The 26,621-nt window shown below is 42.9% G+C and overlaps 1 protein-coding gene across 2 annotated transcripts in view; it reads left to right on the top strand.

Annotated features, from left to right (window-relative positions):
• stat5a (signal transducer and activator of transcription 5a) overlaps positions 1 to 26,621 on the top strand; it is a 57,817-nt gene that overhangs the window by 7,364 nt on the left and 23,832 nt on the right. For both annotated transcript variants that reach the window (XM_079746785.1, XM_079746786.1), the window contains exon 2: positions 24,359 to 24,422. The gene's annotated coding sequence lies outside the window, so the exon portion shown is untranslated. The remainder of the gene's footprint in view (positions 1 to 24,358; positions 24,423 to 26,621) is intronic.

Raw genomic sequence — 26,621 nt, 5'->3', positions numbered from 1 at the left:
CCCCTGCCTATAGACGGGAAACATGACTAATGCATGCTGTTCTGCAACATGCATCATCCCGAAAGGTCACAGCCTTTTTTTCCGATGCCTCAGTGTCTGTGTGGTTTTTCTGTGGCTTTTTCGCCGCTGTACGTTCTGTTTGTTTAGTCAACTCCGCCTGGCCTACCGTTACCAAGCACATGGGGAGAAGTGTGGTCTTTTACTCCCAAGGCTGTTACAGGCTTACAGCAAACGACGATGGGCCTAATCTCCGGGTACCTGACGCAGACATCATCCACTTTGGTTTTCGGTGGCGGTGCCTTTCTGCATCTGTAATGTGCGTCTGTAACGGGCAGTACATTAGCTGTTGGCCTATGCTCAGTGGGGTTTTAGGTGTGTTTTTTGTTATTGTTGTGGTTGTTGTTGGGTGATCTGGATTCAGGTCATGCATGCTCTTTTTATCTGGGGAGGAGGAGCAATGTCTGTTACAGATTAGGATCAGAAGCACCTGATTAAGAACATGGTGATGGTTCTTTTAAGGAGAGCCTCTGCTTTTTTATTATGAAATGTAGCGTCACTCCCTGGCTTAATTTGTTTAATCTGCTGATTTGACATGCTGATTTTGCACACTGATTTAGTGTGTACCACAGTGGATGACCCAGTAAACCCCACAACCTCCCCTCCCTGCTTTTCATTACATCAATCCTCCCTTTCTCTCGCAGCGTTACAATTATTTGTGCCATGTTAGAATAACAGCTTGGCAACACTAGAATGCATGTTCCTTGCCTGCATTGTTTATGAACATTTGTGAAGATCTATTAAAAGTTGTGGATTGTACGTCTTAGATCTGCTTATGTTATGACTCTCTCAAACACACACACACACACGTACACACACAAACGTACACACACACACACACACACACACACACACATACACACACACCCACTCCCTTTCACTTTTTATTGTTGTGTTTATTTACTGCTACTCTCCCTGATTTAGTTTGAGCAACATAAAGATAATGTACTGCAGACAAAATACGGTTATATCTAAGATAGCCATTCATGCAGTCTAAGGGGCAATAAGCAACAATAATGTGTATGTGCTTTGTTGTTCATGTGTGTGTTGACCAACAAAGGTTACCACTAGAATATGCATCAAGCAAACTACGTTTCCTATGTGTATTCTGTATCGAAATAAATATTAATGATGCATTTTCTGACATTTTCTTCTTATGGTCACCTGATGTGAACGAAATAAGTCAAAGTTCTACCACAATTCAGCGGAAGTCAATCTAGGTCTATTCCTAACTTTGTACTCCATCCAACAAGATAGAAAAGTAGATGGAGAACTACTGCTACTGTTACACGGTCATGTCAGGTTTACAGCTTTGACTGTGTGATGCCTGTGTAATGGCCTGTCCTGTGTCTCGGATAAGGACGTTTGATTCGGTGAAGTCGTGCATCAAGCTGACATAGGAGCCCGCCTCATCTGAGATTATAGTAAGGATCTTAAACCCGTGAACCAAGGTCAAGATTCTGTAATTTCAGAATCTCTTTTTCGGTTTGTCATCTAGGGGGGTCACAGAATGATGATTATTTTTTTGTTTTGTGTCCAATCCTCATTATGGGAAGGGGGTTGGGTATGTATGGCAAGGCTGCAGTGGTGAATGTGGGGGTTGGGGGTTGGGGGTTGGTGGGTGGGCGCTCTGTCTTTCTTCAGTGCTCATCCCCAGCTTATCCAGATTATCCCTGAGCTGGCACGGCATCGCTCAGAATACTATAGCCGTACACCACACCACATTATTGTTTCCTTTGTTTTTCATGCTTGGCTTGTGTGTGTGTGGGTGTGCTCCAAGCAGAGGTAACTCCAATGAGAACCACTGATTGTATATTGGTTTAGTTTTTTATTACTACTATTTAGTCTTTTAGTTGGCCACTTGTATCCAAAGGGATTTTGCAGTGATTTTTTTGTTGTTAGGATGCTACACTACACCAGTGTTGGGAAAGTTCACTTTCTACGTGAACTAGTTCAAAGTTCAGTTCACAAATTTTAAAATGAACTAGTTCAGTTAAACGTTCATAATTCAAAATTTTGAACTAAGTTCACAGTTCCAAAAAATTAACTAGTTCATAGTTCTTTTTTTCAATATGTTGCTGTGAGCTATTCGTTTTTTCTGGTATTTTGAACATTGAGCCCCCTTTGTGGTTTGTCTAGGGTGAAATAGAGTGGTTGAATCAAGTACCGTAGCGAAATACAATTTCTATCGTGTTTTATTGCGCATTTTGTATATCCTATTGATTCCTTTTGGAAGACTCATTGCTCGTTGGCCGGAAACGGAAAGGGGGGAAAAAGGCTCACGTTTGGTTGTAGTCTTTTCGCTCGGTCTAGCCCTACTGATGAGATGGAGAACCGAGCGAAAAGACTACAACCAAACGTGAACAGCCCCCTTTTCCGTTTCCGGCCAACAAGCAATGATTCTATGAGGTATTCTAGTCCGCTGAGCTATGAGCCAGAGAGCTAACATTATGGATTGTACATATTTATAATTCGAAATTCGTCTCAGCCTTTATACCACAGATAATCTAGGGTCTATAGCATATAACCGCGTTGTCTGATTACAGTTTAATTCATTTTCCACAATTTAACAGCTCTCGTTTTGAAGAATAATCACCGCGCCATTCTTTTCAATGGGAATTGCGCCGGTCTATACTTTCAAAATAAAGTGTACATATTTATAATTTGAAATTCGTCCCAGCCTTTATACGACAGATACTATAGGGTCTATAGCATATAACCGCGTTTTCTGATTACAGTTTAATGTAACAGTAAGCTGGCAACACTCAACTGCAAATTAATCACACGGAGATTACCATGGCAACCGGTCAAACAACACGGCGATCTGCGCGCGCATCCGCCGTGTTGATAAACAAATAACCCCCCCATTGAACGAAGTTAAACCAAGCGAGCGTGCCGTTCACAGACACCAGAATGAACGAGTTCACAGTAATGTTCATCAGGCAGTAATACAGTACGTTCAGTTCACGTTCGCCCAAAATATGAATGAGTTCATGAACTATCGTTCAATGAACGCGTTCAGGCACAACACTGCACTACACTGCTGACATTGGGTTTTCAAACCAAGAACCACTCAAAAAACCTGACCACTAGAATATTCTGCCCCCCAAACTATTTTAAGTTTGAAATTTTCTATTCTGGTGGTAATGGAAATCTGGATAACAATCCAGACATCTTTCTCTGTTTTGTTGGCAAAAACCTTTGAAGACTCATTGCAGGAGCCATTTCTTTATAATGTTGGGAAATACCCACTGAAGGTCATGCAAATGTAATGCTACGCCTAATCAACTGTGCCTCATCAGATGAATGCACTGTCTATGCTCTAAATTATGCTGTAATTGGATTTCCAAATGTTTTTCTCCGGAATAAACAACAAGTTCCTTGTTAGAAACGTCCCTTCGTCATATTTCACTTGGTCTTATGATATTGAATCACCTTTGCAACTAGAGGAAGCTCTCAATTGTATTCAGAGATAGAATCCTACTCTCTTCAGCTTTAAAGGTGAATATTTAGGATTTAGTGGCATCTAGCAGTGATGAGGATCCTTGATATATTTTTTATATCATATTTTTTTTAATTTAAGCTATAGGTCATAGCTTACTACAACGTTTGTGGAATCATGGCGGTGAATATTGTAGGCTCTGTGGAAAAGGACTTTCTCGCTATTTAGATATAGCCTGGTCCTACCAGACTCTCGTACTTCATTTTATTTGTACAGAATCTGGATCTACTCAATTGACAAACGTTAACTCAGGCGGGTAACTTGAAGGCGGGTCTCTGTTGAAGTTCAAAAGTATTGGATCTGCCCAGTGTCACTCTGGATCTGCCATAACCAATCGCTAACGTTTGGCCGGGTATCACGTTGCGCGCAGGATGTAAACAAACCAATCACCGTGCGTGAAGATGTCCGTCAACGAGATCTGACTTTAACGTCATTGATCTCAGCCACTCCATCTGTTTGCTGATTGGACGCAGAAAATTTAGACGGAGAAAACCCACTAACATACCGCAGACCCAGACCTAGTACAGAAGGGAAATTCAAATTGAGCGGAAGTACTTAGGCGGGCAGAGCCCGGCTAATGTAGATATAGGGTTCGTTCAAAGTTAACAAAAACACAACAATTCTTATTTTCATGGGATCATATATTTATATAATCAACAGTTGGTTCTGACTAAGTAATTAGATTGGACAAGAGGCACCCCATGGGTGCTAACTGTATCACTCCACTATACAGGTGTTTCTGATAATCGTTAATTAGCTGCTCACTCATAGGAATCCCACATGCCCCCAAGTGACTGTCAACAGACGTATTTCCCTGGTTGCTGAATAAATGGAAAACTACGGATAATATACATGATACAAAGTAGCTGGCCTGCGGTAATGTTTAGACCTACAAGCTATGTGTGCAGGTAAATGTTTATGTGTTGCTTGGTAACAGTCCAGTCCCAGTCCAGTTGCAGAACTATTTGTGTTGGCGGAGCCAGATACATTATTAAATAAACAAACAAATCATAATCTGTTTTCGTTAATTACTGTTAACTAATAAATATCGCTTGTAGACCTGTTGTATTCAACGTGCTCTTATGCTGAATATCAGTGTGGCAGTGATTATCTGCATTCGGCCTGCGGCCTCTCTCAGTACACAAAGCACTCTGAATGTATTAATATACTTATGAATATCATATCCCATTTCTGCCAACTCTGTTCCTCCGGTTGCCACCACACTCTACACACTGCAGCTTTTACTTATTTTTTTTCAAATGGCCATTGAACATTAAATGATTCTAATATTAGTCATATGATAACATGGTGTGACTCAGATGTTAAGCATTGAATCTGTAGGTTTTATTTTCATACAAATGACCTCTGAAACGGCTTGTGCTTTCACCATGGCCGTATCTCTGCATGTAATCAAGGTGTGGTGAAACGGCCACATACGCTAAGCTTTCCTACTGGGGTCTGAGTGGACATGGCGGTGGTGGTGGTGGTGGTGGTGGTGGGTGGTGGGGGGGGGGGTTGACCTTTACAGACAGCACTGAACTCTGGTGACACAGCACCGTGCAGGAAGACCAGAGTAGGATCAACCTGGTGGGGATGGGTTCTAGGGGCTGGGTTAGAGAAATTCGCAGTTATCTGTACATGTGACTCATGCAAGAGAAGGTCAAGGGTTTGTGCTCTCAGAAGCTGCCTACCCCGGTGTTTACATGGGTGTTGATGTGCTGGGCTGGACGGGGGGGAAGAAATGGGAGACGGCAGGGGGGTGGGGGGTTAGGAGTATGGGTTGGGTCACGGAGAAGGCCATGTTAAGGAGTTACTTGAGTTCGAGATGAGGGGCGAAGGGATATCACGTATCATGAGACTGCATTTGAAACCAAAATTCACTGATTATGTATCAAACAGGGGCAAAACATGTTTTTGCTCCTCTTTATTACCTGATTCTTGTTTTAATTTTTTAATGAATTCACTGAGGTTTGCATTAACAAGTTTCAAATCTATCAAATCTGTACAGTTACACATAAAATAGTGCAATTGTGTGTGCGTGTGTGTTGTCCATGCCACGTCTTTACCCTCACAGCGGTTAGATACAAATGATAGAGAAGGCTAATGGAGTAAGGCCAGCTTGCTCGGAAATGCATTTGTTTTCCTTCTTTTTAAGATTAGATTTGATCTTAAATTAATTGTATTTGTTTGAACAAGGCCTATATTTCTCTCTTTAAAAAAAATGGCATTGTATGTGACATATCTTATGATGTATGGTATAAGTACTTCATATGCAACTTTTACACAAAGCTAAATGCTCCTCGGATAAGTTGTTGCAATGTTTTCCGTCTTCTTAAAAAATATAAAGGTCAGGCAAACACTTCTATTGTGATGATCATTGTATTGCCATTTGTGCAGCAGTACAAATCGCACTGTAGCAGAAGCATAACGCAAGTCTGATTAATTCCCACCTAAATATGCCTTGATGACTTAAAAAAGATTGTGTCTGATATAATCAAGATAGTATTCCTCCCTTTGGATGTCCTGGATTTATTGATAAAATGTTAGTATGAAAATTACTCCAGATGATTACGGTAAAGTCGCTGGGTTCCTATTAACCGTTTAAAGCCAACCTATTCGGTTTATTTTATCATATTTCTGGTCAATTCTGCATTTTTCCACATAAAACCAAACCAGAGCACCCTATAGTGTTGTAATGTTTGTTATTCTCTCTGTATTGTTTGTTAATCTCATTGCATCAGAATCAGCTGAAATTGTATCCTGTTTTTACCTCGATTCATCAAGAATCAATATCCAAGGTCTGACCCCAAACAATTCTGGGTGCCAGTCCAGCAACAGTGATGTGGTCACGGCGGGGGACTTGTTGACCATCCCTGGCTAATGTTCCGCTGTCGGCCATGACACTAGCAACAGGGACTGGAATACATCCAGCACTGGCTAGGGGGGGTCTGTTTGACACTTGGCTGGTCCTCCGGATATTAGCGCCCTCATTTTCCTCTCCCCTGGAGGTCTCGGCTTCCCACCCTGTTCACCAGCAGCGCCGCCTCAACCCCCGCGGTCGCCTTCAGAAGTCCCCTGTCGTCGTAACCTTTTTCAATTGGTCCAGGGCCCGCATTGACATGCCGCTCACTCGCTGGGCCCGCTGCTGCTGTTGTTGGGACAACATGCCGTATCCAGGGCCCGGGTGAACAATCGGAGCCGTTCATCCCGGGTGGTGTGTGTGCCTGAGAGTTGTTTGGGTGTCAACATGAATTGTAGGTAAATGTAAAATGAACACGGAAACCTGATATTGCGTGTGGGTGTGATTCTTGTGAATCGAGAAAGGCGAAGGCGCAAAGGGAGGAAGTTATGTGATGTTATGTGAGGTATTGGATTCCATATGTCGAGTAACGTATTGCCTATTGCGTATTGCAAACGTGTTGTTCCCGTTTCAAAGTCAGGAACCTTGAACATATAAAGTGCACCACCATTGCAGCCTATAATTCACTATCCTAACATAGCTTTGTTTTTTATGAAAAATTGTGTGTTGATTGGCACAACAAAAAAATGTTCTGTTTGGGAGCGGCTGTGCTCAGGACACACCGTGTTTGTTGACACTCTATAAACTATATCATTGCCGCACACTGGGGCTGCATAGCTGAGCTCAGCGGAGCGCTTTAGGGAATAAATACTGGCCCAGAGTACAAGTGAAACTTGTCAGTTTTCCCAAGAGGCACGGCGCCTCTAGTGCCCCCACCAGGGGTCTGCGGCGGCAAATGCATTTGTTTGGAAGAATAAATGTTTATTCCCCCCCCCCCCCCCCCCCCCCCAGCCAACACGGCCTGATGATACAGGCCGTGTTGGCTGTATATTACTTCACCACAGTAGTGTGACGGTAGGGCCGGTAAGACCATTAAAGTACAACAGGGGGCCCCTTGATGTAGACGTGACCCCTAAACCGTTGGCCCCTCCCCATGGGGCTCTCCGCTCCAGTGGCTCAGTGATATGATGTTAGTTGCTTTAGAAGCAGATGAACCAAAACAAATCGCTTTGTCAAACGTTTTTTTTTCCTCTTTTACTCCGCCCTGCTTGTCACTTGTTTTGGAGATGCCTTGTTTTTCTGTTATTGCCTAAATAAACCATTGTGTGTGGTCATGAGAACACACATGGCAAACCTTGTACAAACACAGAAAAATTGGGAATTAAAAGCCTGCGGGGCCTTGGGAAACACATGTGTCATGTATATACAAGTGGAGAGAGAGAGAGTGAGAGAGAGCGCTAACTATTGAATTGGAGGTACATCTCCAGGTATTATGGTTGCCTTAGGAAAAATTGACAGAGTCATTATGTGCATTATGGCAGAATGATTGGGCTGAGCACAAAATAAGAAATTTGATTGAAGCTAACCACTTTCAATCAAAGCAGGAACAAAACTTCCAAGTATCCAAACTTCCCATATCTGTATGTGCAGCCCGGGAGCATGTGGGTTAATGTTCTGGTTGTAGAGTGATTATTGAAGCATCCCTTTTGCCTTTCTTTTCAATGAAGCGGAAGCCATCCATGCTGACATACTACTGGGACATCCTTGTGGTTGTTGATTTATCTGCTGCTCCACACTCTCCCTGAGTTTGTGAGTGTGTGTGTTTGTGTGTGTGTGTGTATACACCATAAGCGCACACACATTCAAACATCGATAGATTCTGGAATATCATTGACGACACAATTACAGATATAGACTCAAAAGTCAATGAATTACTGCTATTATTTGAATTACAGCAAAATGCTGAATTGTCAGCGGAAAACTTGAACCTTGAACCTGAAATGACCATGAGAGGCACTGGATCTAGGCATTGGAGATGCCACAATATTAAGGTTATCCAGATAATTTTGTGTCAATGTGGGGATACAGTTTGAAGGATTGTGGTTTATGTATTTTGATTGCTCCTTTTCTTTGCATTCTATTCCACTGAAGATTCATTCTTCTTCTTTCTGTGTCAGAATCTATTTTGCGTGAAGGAAACGCACATCACTCAATAAATCTAACCCTTCTTTCATTCCATGTCTCTGTGTATCCTAGTAAAACGACTGTGGGCTCCTGTAGCGTATGATTGCAGCTCATTCAATGAATGTAAATGTACATTTCATTTGAGCGGCATGAAAACAGAATCACATGACAATAAATGTAAAACAAACAAAACAAACAAATGTCTGGTTTCTGTGGGTCTGCGCTTGGCATCATTTCCCTCACAGCAGACCATGCTATCCGAAGCGCTTGTACAACAGCGAGCGTGCCTCAACAATGGAGCCCATTCTTTGATCTCGTGCCGCTACAGTACTGCCCCCTTATAGCACGCTACCCCGTGTCCTGGAGCACATGAGAAGACAATAACAGCGTTTCGCTAATCCTACATGACACGGCACTGTGTCGTGCGTTTGGGGTCAAACTCGCACACGAACATGAGACCCCCGGGGTTCCTCTTGGTGGACGAGTGAAACCCATGGTAGTATCGGTTGAACCCGGTGGCTCGGTGCTTGTCTCCGGGACATATGGGATTGCGTAGACGGGCCTGTGTGTTGTTATTATTAATAGACCGCAGGATAGTGACAACTGGATAGTTGATGTCCTCTTATTGTCTGGGCCGGTCCTGCGGGTCGGCTGTGGGGCGCCAGCTCAAAAATGGCTCCTCTCCAAAAAGCTGGCATAACTCCCCCCCCCCCATTTCACCATTGCTAACTGGGTCCCATTGGTCGTGGTGAACCCTGTGTGGCCGCATGCTTTCTCCGGTCGTGTGCAGCAGCCTAATGACAACGTAATGGACTACACTTCAGGGCTTAAGCCTGTGGTTGTTAAAGTTCCAGCAGGTTGACTGCTTAAGACCGAAGAGGGATATGAGTTTGAGAGTTCACCGTCTGTGCCTGGTGTATGCCTCGCTTTGTTGTACGCCTCAATCCCCCCCTCCGAGCGTTAATTCCTTTCGTATTCACTCCCTCACTGAAGAGTCGTTGTGTCTAAAAATAGGTTGAGGAATGAACGAGGGTATTTTGAAGGGAGGGACCCCCCGACCCCCCTGCCTATCCCACCTGACCCAAGGGCTCTGGCAGTGGAACCAATGTCTGAGCACCGCAGTAGATTTATTCTTGCAGTCTGGACGTAAAATGTGCTAGGATGGTGCAGAGGACGAGCACGCCGGACCTCGGCCTCTGCTCTATTTTGAGCCCAGGTGCTCTAAAAGCATGTCACTGCTCCGCTACATGCGCGCTGCTCGATTTCTTTTTTGTTAAAATAAAATGTGCAAGATAAGTTATGGTTGATCAAAACCAGGGAATTATCTGAGAAGTATTTTTTTTTTTAATAGATGCTTTTCATTCGGTAGATTTTGTCATTCTCATCTGCAACGTTCCATGCTTAAAACAAAACTCTGCTGGTGCAGATAGAGTCATCACACAGTGTTAGCCTAGGGTTGGCCTTTCACCTCAAATACCCTAGCTGAGTTCTTGGCACCTGCCCACATGGCTGGGAAGCAAGAGCTTGGGGAGTCAGGTAGATGATTGGCCGTCCGGCAGGCAGGAAGGGAGGGCTGTGTTTTTCCAGGTGCTATTTGATTTTGGAAAATGGGCGAATGGGACCCCCTTCCGGGGCAGAGCGGATGTACAGAGGCTAGTCTGCCATCAGAGCATAATGAGGTCACAGCTTGACCTGTTGTGATCAACCTAGAGACACAATACCCAAATGCTAAATTAACTGCAGTAGCTGCCACCACTGCTGCCCATACAGTTTTCTGGAGCATTTTGTATTTTGAACTCATTCATTCAGGAAGCATCCGTTCAGACTCCTCTACGTTACTGACCTTGTGTTCCTTCACATCTATCTCGGCAGGAAGGTCTTTGCAGTTTTTGACTCTCTATGATTACCAGCCCCAGCTTTATTCAGTTAAAACCTCTCTTTCCTACTCACAAGCATCCACATAGATACACACAGACAAGCGCGCACATCCTGAGCTCCTGTCAACCTGATACTTGTGAATACCTTCTTTTACTGCCATGTGTCATGAGCCATTGAACAGTGACTGAGACAAGTTCTGTGTGGCAAACTCAAAGAACGCAAAATGAACCATCCGGCTTGTATCTTCCTCATCGCCAGCAGGGTAATTGCAGAACGCATATCTCCAGGCTCAATTAAGAGCTACAGGGTGTAGCACTTCTGGAGCCTTTTCGCTTGGCACACCCTTCAAGGCCCGATCTATTGGAAGTCGGATGGATCGCATTTTTGGAAAATCTTTGTGTAGGTTTGTATGGGAGTCTATTCAAAAGTGGGAGGGTTTATAGTGGTGGCTAGGGTAGAGAAAATGCCAACAATGCTATCGATAAATCACAGTGCTGCGAGTTAGAGTTGACAATGGAGCCATGTTATTAGATACATACTTGTCAGTTCAACGCCAGTGCGGGCATTTTTAATACTATGCCATGGTGGTTGTCAATGGCCAGTCGTGGGGTTATTACAACAAAGGCATTCAGGCTTTCCAAGGGACAGTGCTTCAGCCACTAAATGCAGCCTCATCGCTGACATTTCCTGCTTTTATCCAGTATCTGGCAACCTTTTGTAAAGTTGCTACTGTCATGTATAAACCCTGGTTCCTAATGTCCCTAAGCACTGAGCGTGTTATTGACAATGACAAACATACTGTAGTATGTCCAAACATACTGCTTGGACATACTGTATAAAATCCTACTGGTGGGCCATTATTTACTAGTAAGTTCTTATTTAGCGTTAATATTGTATAGCATTGGTGTGTTTATCGAGTGCCCCCTGTAGCCCTCTAAGGCTATTTGAAAAAAGCTGATTACAAACTGCATGACCGTGAGCTTGTTGAATGATCTAAATGGGGAATGCAAACACATTTCAGATGGACTGCCCTGTCCTTGCCTAAGCTCACTTCCTTTGACTATCCTGAATACAAATCGTCCAATGTGTAGGAATAAGGAAAGGGAAACCGATGCTCTGCTTATTCAGATTATGACCTTGTTGGGTTTATTCAGGAGAATAATACCCACATGAGAAGAAGAGGGAAAGAGAAGATGGATGATAAACAAAATGGGTTAATTAGTTTAAAGCTATGGTTGGCATTTTGAAAAAAAAAGCCAGACTAAGATAGAGGACTTTATATCGAAAAAATAGGTATTCCAAGCCTTCCTCGAAAGCCTGTCCCCAAAAGCACATGACTAGCTTGCTAGCTTTAGCAATAGGTCTGCCTAGCTTGTAGAAGACCCTGGTCATGCGTAATGAGTGGCTGGGCGGTAGGCCTGCACGATAAATCGTTATAAAATCGCGATCTCGATTCACACCTCTGTGGATCTAATTTTTAAATTAATTTTAAAAAAAAGAAAATCTACAAATCTTTTTTTTTGCCTTAATTTACATGTGTGTAGAGTTGGTTCAGTAGTTATACAAAGTCCAGCAATTAAAGACAATCTGCTGCTATATGTACAAAATAAATCATTCCGTTTTTGATACTGCACTTTAATCAGTTATAAAGGGCCATATGAAAAGCAACGTGCTAGAGGTGCCAAAAAACTATGTTTGGTACAGCCATTATTTTTTTTTGGTTATGGTTCATGTGTGCAATAAAAATGATATTTCGTTAGAAAAAAATCGTGGCAGAGAATCGTGATATCAATTCTAAGCTAAAAAATCGTGATGCTGCACAAGAAAAAAACTAATGGATGAGGATGAGGACGAGAGGAAGGTCCATACCACCATAGCAACATGTGTTGCTGCATGTTGAGCCATGATAGAGAGGAAAACAGCCTGTCTTTGTGCCTTGCCCAGATATTATCATCACAGATATTAATTGATTCTCTCAATCTTTCTACCCTTCTCTATATCTCTCTTTATATCTTTCTCTATCTTTCTCGTGCTCTTTCTCACTCTCACTCTCTCTCTCTCTCTTGCTCTCGCTCTCTCACTCTATCAACACTCTCTCTTTCTCTCTCTCTCTATATATATACAGTGGGGCAAAAAAGTATTTAGTCAGCCTCCAATTGTGCAAGTTCTCCCACTTAAAAAGATGAGAGAGGCCTGTAATTTTCACCATAGGTATACCTCAGATATGAGCGACAAAATGAAAAAAAAAAATCTAGAAAATCACATTGTCTGATTTTTAAAGAATTTATTTGCAAATTATGGTGGAAAATAAGTATTTGGTCAATAACAAAAGGTCATCTCAATACTTTGTTACATGCCCTTTGTTGGCAATGACAGAGGTCAAACGTTTTCTGTAAGTCTTTACAAGGTTTTCACACACTGCTGCTGGTATTTTGGCCCATTCCTCCATGCAGATCTCCTCTAGAGCAGTGATGTTTTTGGGCCACACGGACTTTCAACTCCCTCCAAAGATTTTCTATGGGGTTGAGATCTGGAGACTGGCTAGGCCACTCCAGGACCTTGAAATGCTTCTTACGAAGCCACTCCTTCGTTGCCCGGGCGGTGTGTTTGGGGTCATTGTCATGCTGAAAGACCCAGCCACATTTCATTTTCAGTGCCCTTGCTGATGGAAGGAGGTTTTCACTCAAAATCTCACGATACATGGCCCCATTCATTCTTTCAGTCATACGGATCAGACGTCCTGGTCCCTTGGCAGAAAAACAACCACAAAGCATGATGTTTCCACCCCCATGCTTCACTGTAGGTATGGTGTTCTTTGGATGCAACTCAGCATTCTTTCTCCTCCAAACACGACGAGTTGAGTTTTTACCAAAAAGTTCTATTTTGGTTTCATCTGACCATATGACATTCTCCCAATCCTGTTCTGGATCATCCAAATGCTCTCTAGCAAACTTCAAACGGGCCCGGACATGCACTGGCTTTAGCAGGGGGACACGTCTGGCACTCCAGGATTTGAGTCCCTGGCGGCGTAGTGTGTTAGTGATGGTAGCCTTTGTTACTTTGGTCCCAGCTCTCTGGAGGTCATTCACTAGGTCCCCCCGTGTGGTTCTGGGATTTTTGTTCACCGTTCTTGTGATCATTTTGACCCCACAGGGTGAGATCTTGCGTGGAGCCCCAGATCGAGGGAGATTATCAGTGGTCTTGTATGTATTCCATTTCCTAATAATTGCTCCCACAGTTGATTTCTTCACACCAAGCTGCTTACCTATTGCAGATTCAGACTTCCCAGCCTGGTGCAGGTCTACAATTGTGTTTCTGTTGTCCTTTGACAGCTCTTTGGTCTTGGTCATAGTGGAGTTTGGAGTGTGACTGTTTGAGGTTGTGGACAGGTGTCTTTTATACTGATAAGGAGTTCAAACAGGTGCCATTAATACAGGTAACAAGTGGAGGACAGAGGAGCCTCTTAAAGAAGAAGTTACAGGTCTGTGACAGCCAGAAATCTTGCTGGTTTGTAGGTGACCAAAAACTTATTTTCCACCATAATTTGCAAATAAATTCTTAAAAAATCAGACAATGTGATTTTCTGGATTTTTTTTTTCATTTTGTCTCTCATAGCTGAGGTTTACCTATGATGAAAATTACAGGCCTCTCTCGTCTTTTTAAGTGGGAGAACTTGCACAATTGGTGACTGACTAAATACTTTTTTGCCCCACTGTATATATATATATATATATATATATATCTCTCTCTCCCTCACTCTCTCTTACTCTCTCTCTCTCTCTCTCTCTCTCTCTCTCTCTCTCATCTCTCTCTCGCATTCCTGAGAATATGTTTCATCTTCTTCCTCAATTTGATTGAATGTTTACGTGTGTATTGGTAAAGAGCTATCCTGTATTGATATATTCTGTCATATGTCACACTGATGCTTATTAAGTGAATGTCACCACATGCTTGCTACAATAAGGTTGTTTTTGTATGAAGAAACACAACACGGTGACACACGCTGCAATGTAGCACAATATAGTGTGTCCGACAGACAGTTAGCAATGTGTGGCGGGGGGAGGGGCGCAGATTAGACGTGTCAAAATAATAAAGACAAAATAGAACATTTCCTTACAGAGACGAATGGAGCCGGGGAACTAAGTTTTAACTTAATTTATTTGCCTTGTAGCATTCAGCAAGATTAAAAGTGCAAATACATCAATAATAATTGGGAATTATACACAAGTTAACATTCTCTCTGTCTCTGTATGTGTGTTTGTGAGAGTGAGAGAGAAAGAAAGAATGTGATTCTAAAAGGGGTGAGTGTGTTACGGCCACGGATCTATTGTGTTACGGATCTATTGTGTTGGTAACTTCACTCATAAATCTATCTACAGTCAAGTATGCATTTAGACAAATACGATAAAATATCAATATAATATGTGCAACCTTTTATGTGTGGTTGTTCAAGACACACTGAAGGCATGATGCCACCATAGGTTTGCAGAGGACTATATACAATATGCACACTGAAGGCATGATGCCACCATAGGTTCTCTCTTTCAGTGCAGCAAAGCGGTCAATGACTTTCTCATTGAAATCACGCATGTTGAGGACTAGTTCCCTCTCCATGGAGAGCATGGCCAGTGCATTCAGACGTTCCTGGCCCATTGAATTTCGCAGGAATGTCTTAATTCTTTTCAAAGTTGAGAAACATCTCTCAGCTTCAGCTGTTGTCATAGGAGTAGTTATGAGAATGTTCAACAAACTCACAGTCTCAGAGAATGTCTCCTGGAGGTTGTAGCTCATGATAACCTGGTACAGTGCCAGTGCACCACAGCAAGCTTTGAATTCAGGATTCTTATAGATCAGAGACAGTTCCGTCTTGAGCTTTGCCTTGTTCAGCGTGGGATATGCCTTCACAGTGGCATTCAGAGCAGGGGCGTAGGAATGAGTTTAACATTGGGGGGGACACATATCGGAAACCTGACAGATCCGGTATAATTCTTAGGTGGGACAAATGCGCCTGTCTCCGATATTGGAGGGGACACGTCCCCTCCGTCCCCCCCGCTTCCTACGCCCTTGATTCAGAGCATCAGCAGGAAATGAATGGCAGTACCTTTAAAACATATTTACTTGTACTAAGGTAGCACACACAAGGTGGCCAGTGAAAGAGAACCTCACTTTGGTGTGAGCCAGGATGGTGTCGCAGACCTCTTCAGACAGCCCCTGCTTCGCCTCTTCTGTCAAAGCCGTCCTTGGTCTGTCGGTTCCTGATGGCTCTTGCAGCTGGTCAGAGTCTCTGAATGCAAACAAACCAATAATGTGTTTGTTAGGCTGTGTTCATTACTGTAGTCTACGTGATGCACTTGTTCACATTTTATCCAGTACAAAGATGTCAGTATACCCACTTAAAAATGGGCAGGGATGCATAATGTTAGTGTTAAACACCGTTTTTTATCTATTGTGTTGGTAACTTCACTCATAAATCTATCTACAGTCAAGTATGCATTTAGACAAATACGATAAAATATCAATATAATATGGGCAACCTTTTATGTGTGGTTGTTCAAGACACACTGAAGGCATGATGAGTATACCCACTTAAAATGGGCAGGGATGCATAATGTTAGTGTTAAACACTGTTTTTTAAGCTATCCATTGTGCCTCGCCTAACCATGATGTCCAGCACAGAGTAAAGCAAGCTAGATTACACCACTGGCAATATATTATAAAAAAGAACATATATTATAAAAAAGAACACAAATACAGTCTCCTTTCATGCATATGTTCTCATAACAAAGCTTTGCTTTGAGAAGGATTAAATACTAAAAATGTTATCTTACCTAATGGTCTGCACACTGCTTGTGAAGCTCTCGAGGGCCCTTTTGATGAAGACTGCATCAATGTCCTTCTTCTGGAGCTTCTGGTACAGAATGTCGACGTGGGGCATGATGTTTTGAAAAAAACACAGAAAAAAAAAATCTTCGTCCTGCAGCATCCTCACGTAGCCAGATGCCTCTCTCACGCTGAGCTGGTCAAATGGACCATGTGAACCCGTCTTGATGGCTTCAAAACATTCAAGGAGGTCATCTCGGTTCTCGTACACAGTGTTGACGATCCTGCTGTTAAAATTCCACCTTGTAGATGAAGCTCTGGGCAGTCTTCGTGAAACAATCTTGTCCAGAACGCTGCACTGTTTCGGTGACCGGGAAAAGAATGACGCAGTACCGCCCAGATCGGAAAAGAAAACGTTGACTTTTTTGATGCGGGAGGTAGCGTGCTGCATGATCAAATTAAGCTGATATGCATGGCAATGCACATAATGACCATTCTTAAAATGTTCACGCACCTTTTGCTGCACACCACCCTTCTCTCCCCTCATCACACTGGCACCAAGGTAAGCTTGTGCAACGAGTTTCATTTTGTCGTTGTCGTCGGCCAAAAGCTGGTTCAATCTCTCCAAAAGTACACTGGCAATTGAAACTGACGTTGAATCCGAGATGGGAATAAACTCAAAAAAACGTTCCTGCACTGCATGGTTGTCATCAATGTATCTAAGCACAAGTACCAGCTGTGTCTGCGTGGAGACGTCCGTAGTTTCATCAGCTTGGATGGCCAGATAGCGAGCTGACTTGACCTCCTCCACAATCCTTTCCCATGCGACCTGCTAGCATACATTCCAAAAGCTTGTTCTGCACCGTCTTGGATGTGCCCTTGAACACCGTGGCATTTTTCAGGTGGTCATCGAAAACTTCATCCAACTGTGCCACTAAGTCAACCAATCCAAGAAAAATACCTGGGTTTGTGGAGCCCTCCGTCTCATCCTTCCCTCGCAAAGCCAACTCGAACGCTCCGCAAAACATCACACATTGGATGAGCCGGTTGAGATTGTGTCGGTTCTTGCTCACCTCATCGTTGTGGCGACGAACAGCTAGCCGCTATCCCTCGTCCAGTTGAGTGGCAATGTTCACCCTCCCAATAGTTGCAAATCTCAAGCAGCTATCCATGTGGATCTTTGACATCTCATGCTTCTTGATTTTCTCAGACAGATGGTGCATATCTCTCACACCAGTCGATATCCAAACAGTGCTGTCTGTCGTCAGGGTGGAAGAGTAGGCAGTGGTAGCAGAAGACTGCGTTAGCTACTTCACAACCTGCTAGCCAGCTTTTTTTCTCATACCAATTTGTTGAAAATCCTCGGGTGTAGGACTTTCCCCGCTTTGTAGAAATTTGTTTAATTATTTATTTTGGTCTTGGAGGTCCTGATTGTTTTAATGCCAATTTGTCTGAATTGGATCGTCGACTAAAAGGAACTTCTTTCAGAGACGCAACGGAATTGCACACATTAGCAGCCATGTTGAAATTAGCAAGTGACTTGATTGAATATATCCCTTCGCGCTCTTTGCTCAGTTACGTATGATGCAAGCATGTTAGGGCGATTCCCAAATCCCCATTGAAAATGCATTGAAGGCTCATTTTCCGAAAAAATAAGTTTTAACATGACAATGGGAGAATGCCTGGGCGATTTTTCACGTCAATGAATTCGCCCAGAGAGGCGGGACCATTTGAAACGCAACTTGAATCTTACGATTCTGATTGGACAATGACAGATAATATGTCTAGAACACAGAAAGCTACTTTTGCTGTGATAAAAAAATCCTCTTTCTCCCAGTTGGTAGAGATGGGATTTATGGCTCTTTGAAGGGAGCCGGATCTTGAGGAGCCGTTCTTTTCAAAGAGCCGTTCAAAAGGCTGGCTCATTAATTTATTTTTAAGAAGCTTGCCTTTTTATCTGGGAAATATTCACTGGGAGGAATGATAGGGTAAGATTTGGATCAGAATTATTCAGACTTAGACATCGGATATCTGAGTTTGATATATTTTAAATATTGATTATAATTTAATTTAACATGTGTGGACTAGAATTTAATGTCTGAACTGCATTCATTGTTCCATTCCACATTCCACAAGGTAGTGCTATATCCCTCTGCTTTGACACAGATCACTATTTTGGTATCTTTGTATTCAATGTGTAAATACATCTCTTTTCACTTGTTCATCATGTATCACCTTTTTAATTGTAGCACAATAAAAACTAAGCAGGCAATTAACAATGAACTTCCATGCAAAAATATAATTAACAAAAAATATATTAAAATAGAAAAACTTTTACAAAAAAGTTTCTTTCAAGTATAACACTGCAGAGGACTCCTGAACTGTCCTTTGTAACATTAGTGCAAATCTTAGTAAACAATATTTTTAGAAAGAGATGCTGCTGCGCTTTCTTTGGCTCATAGTTGCAGTACTCTGCCTCCGCCGCGCCGCTTCTGACTGACATGGGAAATTTGCATATCAACATTCCACCACGAGTGCACTCTGCATGCTCTCTGTCTCAGTGGAGTAGGAGGAGGAGCTTGTGTGCGCATGCTGTGAACGTGACAGCGACAAAGAAAAGAATAAAAAGAAAAAGAACGGCTCACCACTGTGACTCGGTTCCCATCGTTCATGTTAAAGAGCCGTTCAATAGATTTGGCTCGTTCGTGAACGTCACAACTCTATCAGTTGGTAGTGCGTCGCCCAAATCCCCCCTATACACCATCCGCCCCTGGACGTAACTAAATCAATTTTCAACCGTTTATCTTCATTCAAACCATTTAACAAATCTACACAATTGTATCTTCAATAACATCCAAACGGAATTTCGATTTAATTTAAACTTTCTTCAGAATCACAGTTTTAGTTTCAAACCGTCATATTCTACAGTTGGTCCCACTGAAGCCGTCTGCCCATTCTGACACAAAAATTACTAAGACATCGTAACTCGGGTCAAATTTCAACCGTTTACCATCATTCAAACCGTTAAACAAATCTACACACTTGTATTTTTAATAACATCCAAACTGAATTTCGATGTAATTTAAACTTTATTCAGAATTACAGTTTTAGTGTGATACCGGTGTGGGTACCAGATTGACTCAGCTGCCAGATCGACTCGGGGTCCTAGATGCGCAATAATGACGCACTTCCTGTAAACGCTGTCTTTTAATGCGCATTTCATTTATTCCCATGTTATTCCCAAGTATTGACAATCTCCTTTTGTTTAATAATATATGAATAATAATCTAATGTACAAAGATTGATCAGATAATATTTGTGGCTTTAGAATGATGGCTAACGTGAGCTAATAAACGTTAGGTGGGGGGGGGGGCTTTCATCAATATAGGATAAGTTTTGTAGGCGATAATTACTTTAACATATGTGAAAACAAAAATATATGTGTAACCGAGCATTTTATTGTTGCCTATACTTGGATAATATATAAAAGAAGAATCGGTTAACTCCATTCACTGAACGGGGCGATCTACTTTATTTCCAGCGCTCCCAACACAGAGTCAAAACAGCGTCGCACACGCAGACACTTACGGGGTTTTGTCCGTTGGCTTGTGTTGATACGTCAAGTGTCGATACGCCATCTGTAAGCGCAGGACCCCGAGTCGATCACACACACACACACACACACACACCAGCAGTGCAGGGCAATACATTTGACCTTTTACATTTCTGTATTTTTAGCAATGCTTTGCGCTTTTCATTCAGCTGTCACTTTATTTGTTTCCAACCATTTACTTTTTCTTAAATGGTGAGCATGTTTTTGATGATTTAAGCCATTTAACGTTTCTTTATGTCTTAATCTATGTCGCTTTATTAAAAAATATGTTCAACCTCACTTGGTACTACAGAACTCACCGCATTTTCTGCAGGAAATGCATTTTCTAATTATAAGTGGTAGTGTGCCCGCGCACCATTGGCATGTATGCGCGCTTGTCTCTGTGTGCATGTGTGAACGAGAATGACAGGGAGAAAGATTGCTATGTGGAGATGAAAGGAACGATATTTACATTTAAAAATCGCAAAAATAAAATTAAAAAAATGGGGAATCAATTTGTGGCGCTCAGTGTTGATTCTGTGGCTCTGCGCCACACATTGGTCTATGTATGGGAAACATTGATATAGATATTGCAAACACAACACCACAGATTTCACTGCTAACGTCAGTATCGTCATGACCGGCGCTCAGATTTCAGGGGTTTCGTATTGATCATAGCTTTTAATTGTTTACCAAAAGATACCGGTATTGGCATGTACTGTAACTGGGTCGAATTGCCCTGCTGTTAGGCGTGATGCATATCAAGACAGATTCTACCTGATTGGTGAGTCATAAGCAATCTGTTTACAGACACTGTGACTAAACTTTTCTTTTCACACTGGTAGTTAACACTTCAACATTTCCTATCAGTAACCTGTGTTATACAGTCTTTGATAGTAAAATGGAAGCTAAAAAAGTATAACGTTTGAAATCCGCTTTTCAGCTTGGCCTGAAAATAAAGAGCCTGTATCTTTTCTCTTCCCTTGGTCAAGAGAGCATTGTTGGAGCCTGCGAACTGTAAAGCAGCTGGCTTCAATGGAACAGGCCAATCCTGCATTTACACTGAGCTTGTTAGGCAAGGGAGACAAGGGATAGACACACACACACACGGATGACACACACACACACACGCACGCATGCACGCACGCATGCAAGCACTCACGCGGGCGCAGGTCAACTAATGAGGAGTGTGTTGATAGTGTGGTGCATTGTGAGTTTAGCAACTCGACCCCAGGCCATGTTGTGGAGTACTGCTACTCTGACGCCCTCCCTGTCATGTGGCTCTCCAGTATCCATGCTGTCTTTATTTAGTTTTTTCCTTTTTTAATTTCTTTGATTTGTACGATGTCATGGGTGATGAAGAGGCCCTCCTCAGCTGTATCACACGAGTCGCGTGAAACTGGTGCTATGAAATCGGATTAGTCCACCATAATCCGACACGCACACACACGCATGCATACACACACACACTCCATTGCACACATAGACACTCACTTTCTCACTCGCTTACTAACTCAGTAACACGCACACACATGCACGCACACTCGCACACACACATGCACATACACACATTCATATGGACACATGCACATACACACCCATGTACACAAATACACATGCACGCACGCACACACACGCATGCACGCACGCACACACATTCTGGTTGAAAACTTTGAGGATGATTACGCCCTACGGGTAACATACACTTGGCTGCCCTTCACCCCTAACGAGTAAATCTTGCCGTCAGTATAATTAATGACTAATCTAACCTATTTACAGCAGTTGGGAAAAGTCAGTAGCAGCACAGGGTCACCAGTTCAACGCTTTAGTCAATATACTGTTGTGTGTGTGTGTGTGTGTGTGTGTGTGTGTGTGTGTGTGTGTGTGTGTGTGTGTGTGTGTGCATGTCTGCATGCGTGCGTGCGTCTGCCCTTATGACTCTGTTTGGCCCTTTCGTTTTTTCTTCTGGGGCTCTTCTCATCTGCCGACATTTTTCACGAGTCAGAATGACAATTAGTCAATATAAAAAGCATATTTATACCAATCTTTTGTTCTTTATACAGTCATTTTTTGCATTACAATTTACAAATGTCAATTTTATGAAATTTTCATTTCATTATATCCGCTCCGCTGGTCTGGATATGTCACCCCTTGTATTGTTCTGATTGGTCGTAGTGTTATCCAATTGAGTGCAGTGGTATTTTCAAATGCATGCTTGGTGCCACCCCTCGAGTTGGGCCATTTTCATTACTCGTTGCCAGACCCTACAGTATTTCCAGAATAGTTTTGTGTTGTATTCACTTGCCTTTTATGGCACTTCCCATCTGCAGGGTACAAACACACACACACACACGCACACTCACACACACACACACACACACACACACACACACACACTTTCACATGCAGACCTATATATTGGACTATATATTGTACGCGCCTCTCAAGTGGCAGGGATGTGTAGAGTCTGACCTGTGTGTGTGTGTGTGTGTGTGTATGTGTATGTGTGTGGGTTCTTTGCATGGCGGTGAAGGAAGTAGGTTAGGGGGCTTCAATTTACACCCAGCTGTCTTCCACTGAGGTGTTATTTATACACTCATCCTCAGGCTGCAGGGCTGAGGATAGAGAGCTGGGGATAGATATCTGGGGGGCTGGGGATAGATATCTGGGGGGCTGGGGATAGAGAGCTGGGGATAGATATCTGGGGGGCTGGGGATAGATATCTGGGGGGCTGAGGATAGATATCTGGGGGGTTGGGGATAGAGACCTGGGGGGCTTGGGGGTTGGGGATAGAGAGCTGGGGGTAGAGGGCTATGGGTCTGGGGATAGGGGGCTGGGGGATAAAGAGCTGGGGTTAGAGGGCTTGGGATAGAGGACGGTGATAGAGGGCTAGGCCACTGGGATTGAGGGCTAGCGGGCTTGGGAATGGGGGCTTGTGCCTTTGGGCTTCGGGGCAGAGGCTGTGGGGCTAGAGTCATACATAATTGTGTGTGTGTGCATGTCCTAACCCTAACCCTAACATTGGACCATGAACCTAACTTTAACTTGTTTGATGGACCATCTTTGACCATGGTTTGATCACTAAACCGCGCCATGTAACACCATACTAAACATGTATAGTGTGATGACCCGTGGCTTGATTTCAGCCTTATTTACCTAATCTCCTGGGTATTGTTTCAATCTTGTGATTTACACATTTTATATACACAAATCCATTTTAATGTGACGGATAAATAGTAAAAAATATGTTTTTTATGCTTTTTATCTGGAAATCAAATCCATTTAAGTTGTGTAGGGTGACTTGTAAAATGACCTAGTTTCCCTTGCCTCCCAGGAAGTGTTTTATTAATGGCATCTTTTCCTATAAGTGGAAAGAGTGGGTGTCACAAACCGAAACGTAGCACAAGGTATTGGTTTCGTATTTGTTTAGTTTCCTTAATTCTCTTGTCGCTGACATACCAACATCCTCTATTCTGGCCTGATAGTGACATGTGAGTGAACAGCCCATGGGATTAGAGATTAAAAAAGCAATACGATTCCAGCTCACACCGATCCCGGATGTCAAGCAACAGTGTCAATTTAATTACTTTGCAATGTTGAAGAACTGATTCAATATCATCGTCACCATTTTCAACCTCATCATTTTATAAATCTATCACGGCTACTCCAGTATTTAAAGAATGCTACTAAGGTTCATTCATTGAACGGAAACTCAAGTGCAGTACAGTGCCCTTGAGCTGTATTCTCCAATTAAATATACTAGAGTTTTTGCGTCCGTGTTGCGCTCGCTCAACCTCTATTTGTAATTAACAGGAGTAATTGTTCAATGGAAAGTGTAGTATACTATGCATACATATCAATTGTTAAGTAGCTTTTACTGTTATTCAGGGCTGATAAGTGCATTGACATTTTAAAATGCAAGGCAACTACTATTGGTCAGTTGAAAATAATATTAATCATTGAGATTAAACATATCTTCCAGTGTCCTGGCCAAGACAGGCAGCAGTAGCCTACAGTCACACATAGCATACACACAAAACATAAGAAAAATAAAACAACTAAAACAGTCCACAGGGGGGAAGGGGGATATCAATATCGCAAGACATTTGGGGAGGCTCAAGGAGGAGGGAAATATTAAGTTTGAGCAACAAAGTGTAAAGACATTTCGGGAGGCTCAAGGAGGAGGGTAAAGTGTAGTCTTGTGGTGGACAAAATTCACCATAGCCTACTGTGTTATTGACCTGTTTTCGTTGTGTTAGCCGTTAAACGTCCCACCTGTGTGTGTGTGTGTGTGTATGTGTGTGTGTGTGTGTGTGTGTGTGCGTGTGCGTGTGTGCGCGCTTCCGTGTATGTGCTGCCTTTGTGTTGACGTATGTTCTTTATTTTCTTCTTTTAATTCACAGGGCAGATCAGTGTATGTTTGGCTGAAAATCAATGTAGTGCCTCAGTAGTGCCTAGTTCTTTCTTCTTCTCCTCCATCCACTCGTTCTCTGTGGGCCTGATCTCTCCTCTCTCGTCTCTTCAGGGTTGACTGACTGGCTGCCCGGAGGCTGTCTTTGTGGTGTCCCCTCCACTGGCTTCCACCATAGGTGAGCATCAAATAAGAAAATAAGTGCTTCATTCCCTCATACCAGAAGGTTATGGGAGGATTACACAGCAATCAGTTCTGGGATTCAAAAAGAAAAAAAAGCAGACAAACAAACAGCGGACAAATAAAAATAAGAAATAAGAAAACATTATAAAATTATGAGGCAATTCTCACGGTTTATTGATTAGATACCTTTGTTGCCGTTGACTCCTTATCCTGTTAATTTATGTTTTATTTATTTATGTTTTTAAGTAAAGAAGTCACAGATGCCTTGGTCAGCGTAACTTGATCCTCATTCCTCATTCGTCGTTCACAAATCTCCTTGAAATGGGTCCGGAAAGTTCACAAATGTGCAAGCTCTTTCGTTACACTCAATATCGTTGTCAGTCAGATGTGAATGTAGCTTTAGTAAAACAATAGAAGTCTGTGCTAGTGAGTGGAGGCTATATTTATTTTTACGACCGAAGATCTCTTCTTTCCCTGGTTCTTCGCTTCTTTCCTATCTCTTATGAAGCAAATAGGCAATGCTTAGCAACACCATAACACTTTCATGTTGTACTTGCTCTGGTGTCTAAATTACTCAGCATATGTAAATAAATGTAAATGTACGTACACTGACTCATTTAAATACCCATTCAACATGCGGTGATGACACGTCAACCCATTCTTAGTAATAAAGAACCTCATGTCAGATGATGTGGTCGGGTATTTCTGAAGACTCAAAATGCCGAAACGTGTAGAACCTCTTACAAGTCTTTATCAAAGTGAGATGTCCCTTCGAACCACCACCTCACACAAACACGTCATATCTTCATCCTCAGATAACGATAATGATGGCCTCTCAATGTGTCAGAGAGAGAGAGAGAGAGAGCGAGAGAGAGAGAGAGAGAGAGAGGGAGGGAGGGAGGGAGGCTTTTGTCCCAGTTCAGCAATGGTTTCTATTCCCTCTTCCAGAAAAGCAAAAGGAAAGAAGTGTGCAACCAGGGGTTTAGATATAATAGTAACCAGTCGGATTCCACCATGTGGTCAAAAAGGGATTGATTGCTTTGTACACACACACAAGCAACACATACATATTCACACAGACACCCCCCAACACACACACACACAAATACATATGCATGCACTGGATTATATACATGCCTACCATGGGCATAAATCCCTTTTGTTCAGCGCGATAGCTGGCTCAGTATTGGCTCCAACAGGCCACGGCAGACCTTTCAGGCAGCTATGAGAAGCAGATTGTTATGAACCACCTTTTAGATTCAAGACAAGACATTATTGGTTGACCTCCCGCGTTCTTGCTCTCTCTCGCTCCTGCTCTGTGCCCTGTTGGGGTTGGCTGTGTTGTGGAAAACGTGTTAAGCCTACTTTAAGCATGAATGACTTGACTCTTGGGTGTTATCTAGTGGATGTGAAATCATCCTCAACAATGGCACACCGGCTCTCCTATCCAAAGCACATGTATGCTTGATGGAGTCCAAAGAGAAAAAATGGTTAGAATACTGTCGGCCAGCATGTGTGTTCCTGATGTTTTGCCGTTTGCATTGTCCAAAACCTTGGGCCGGTTTTGGACACTTGCGCTGTCTCGCTCTCTCTCAATCTTCCTCTCTATCTCCCTATCGCCCTATATCCCTATCTCCCTCTCTCTCTCGCTCTCTCGCTCTCTCTCTCTCTCTCTCTCGCTCTCTCTCTCTCTCTCTTCCTGGCTCTCTCTCCCTGGCTCTCTCTCACCCTGTCTCACCCTGGCAGAAACACCCAAACAGACAAAGCAGCAGATAACCACCAGCAATATAATCTCCATATACTCCCCCCCCCCCCCCCCTTGGCCCCCTGAACAAGAACTCTAAAGACAAGATAACCAAAAACATGAGTTGGCATGAACTTGACATGTCCAGAGTATCTGAAATTTCTCTTCTCTCTCTCTCTCTCTCTCTCTCTCTCTCGCTCTCTCTCTCTCTCTCTCCCTCTCTCTCTCTCTCTCGCTCTCTCTCTCTCTCTCTTCCTGGCTCTCTCTCCCTGGCTCTCTCTCACCCTGTCTCACCCTGGCAGAAACACCCAAACAGACAAAGCAGCAGATAACCACCAGCAATATAATCTCCATATACTCCCCCCCCCCCCCCCCCCCTTGGCCCCCTGAACAAGAACTCTAAAGACAAGATAACCAAAAACATGAGTTGGCATGAACTTGACATGTCCA

The sequence above is a fragment of the Pollachius pollachius genome (assembly GCF_949987615.1).
Source record: "Pollachius pollachius genome assembly, chromosome: 11".
Lineage (NCBI taxonomy): Eukaryota > Metazoa > Chordata > Actinopteri > Gadiformes > Gadidae > Pollachius > Pollachius pollachius.
Note: the sequence above shows the minus strand (reverse complement) of the source record. Positions and strands in the feature narration are given on the sequence as shown.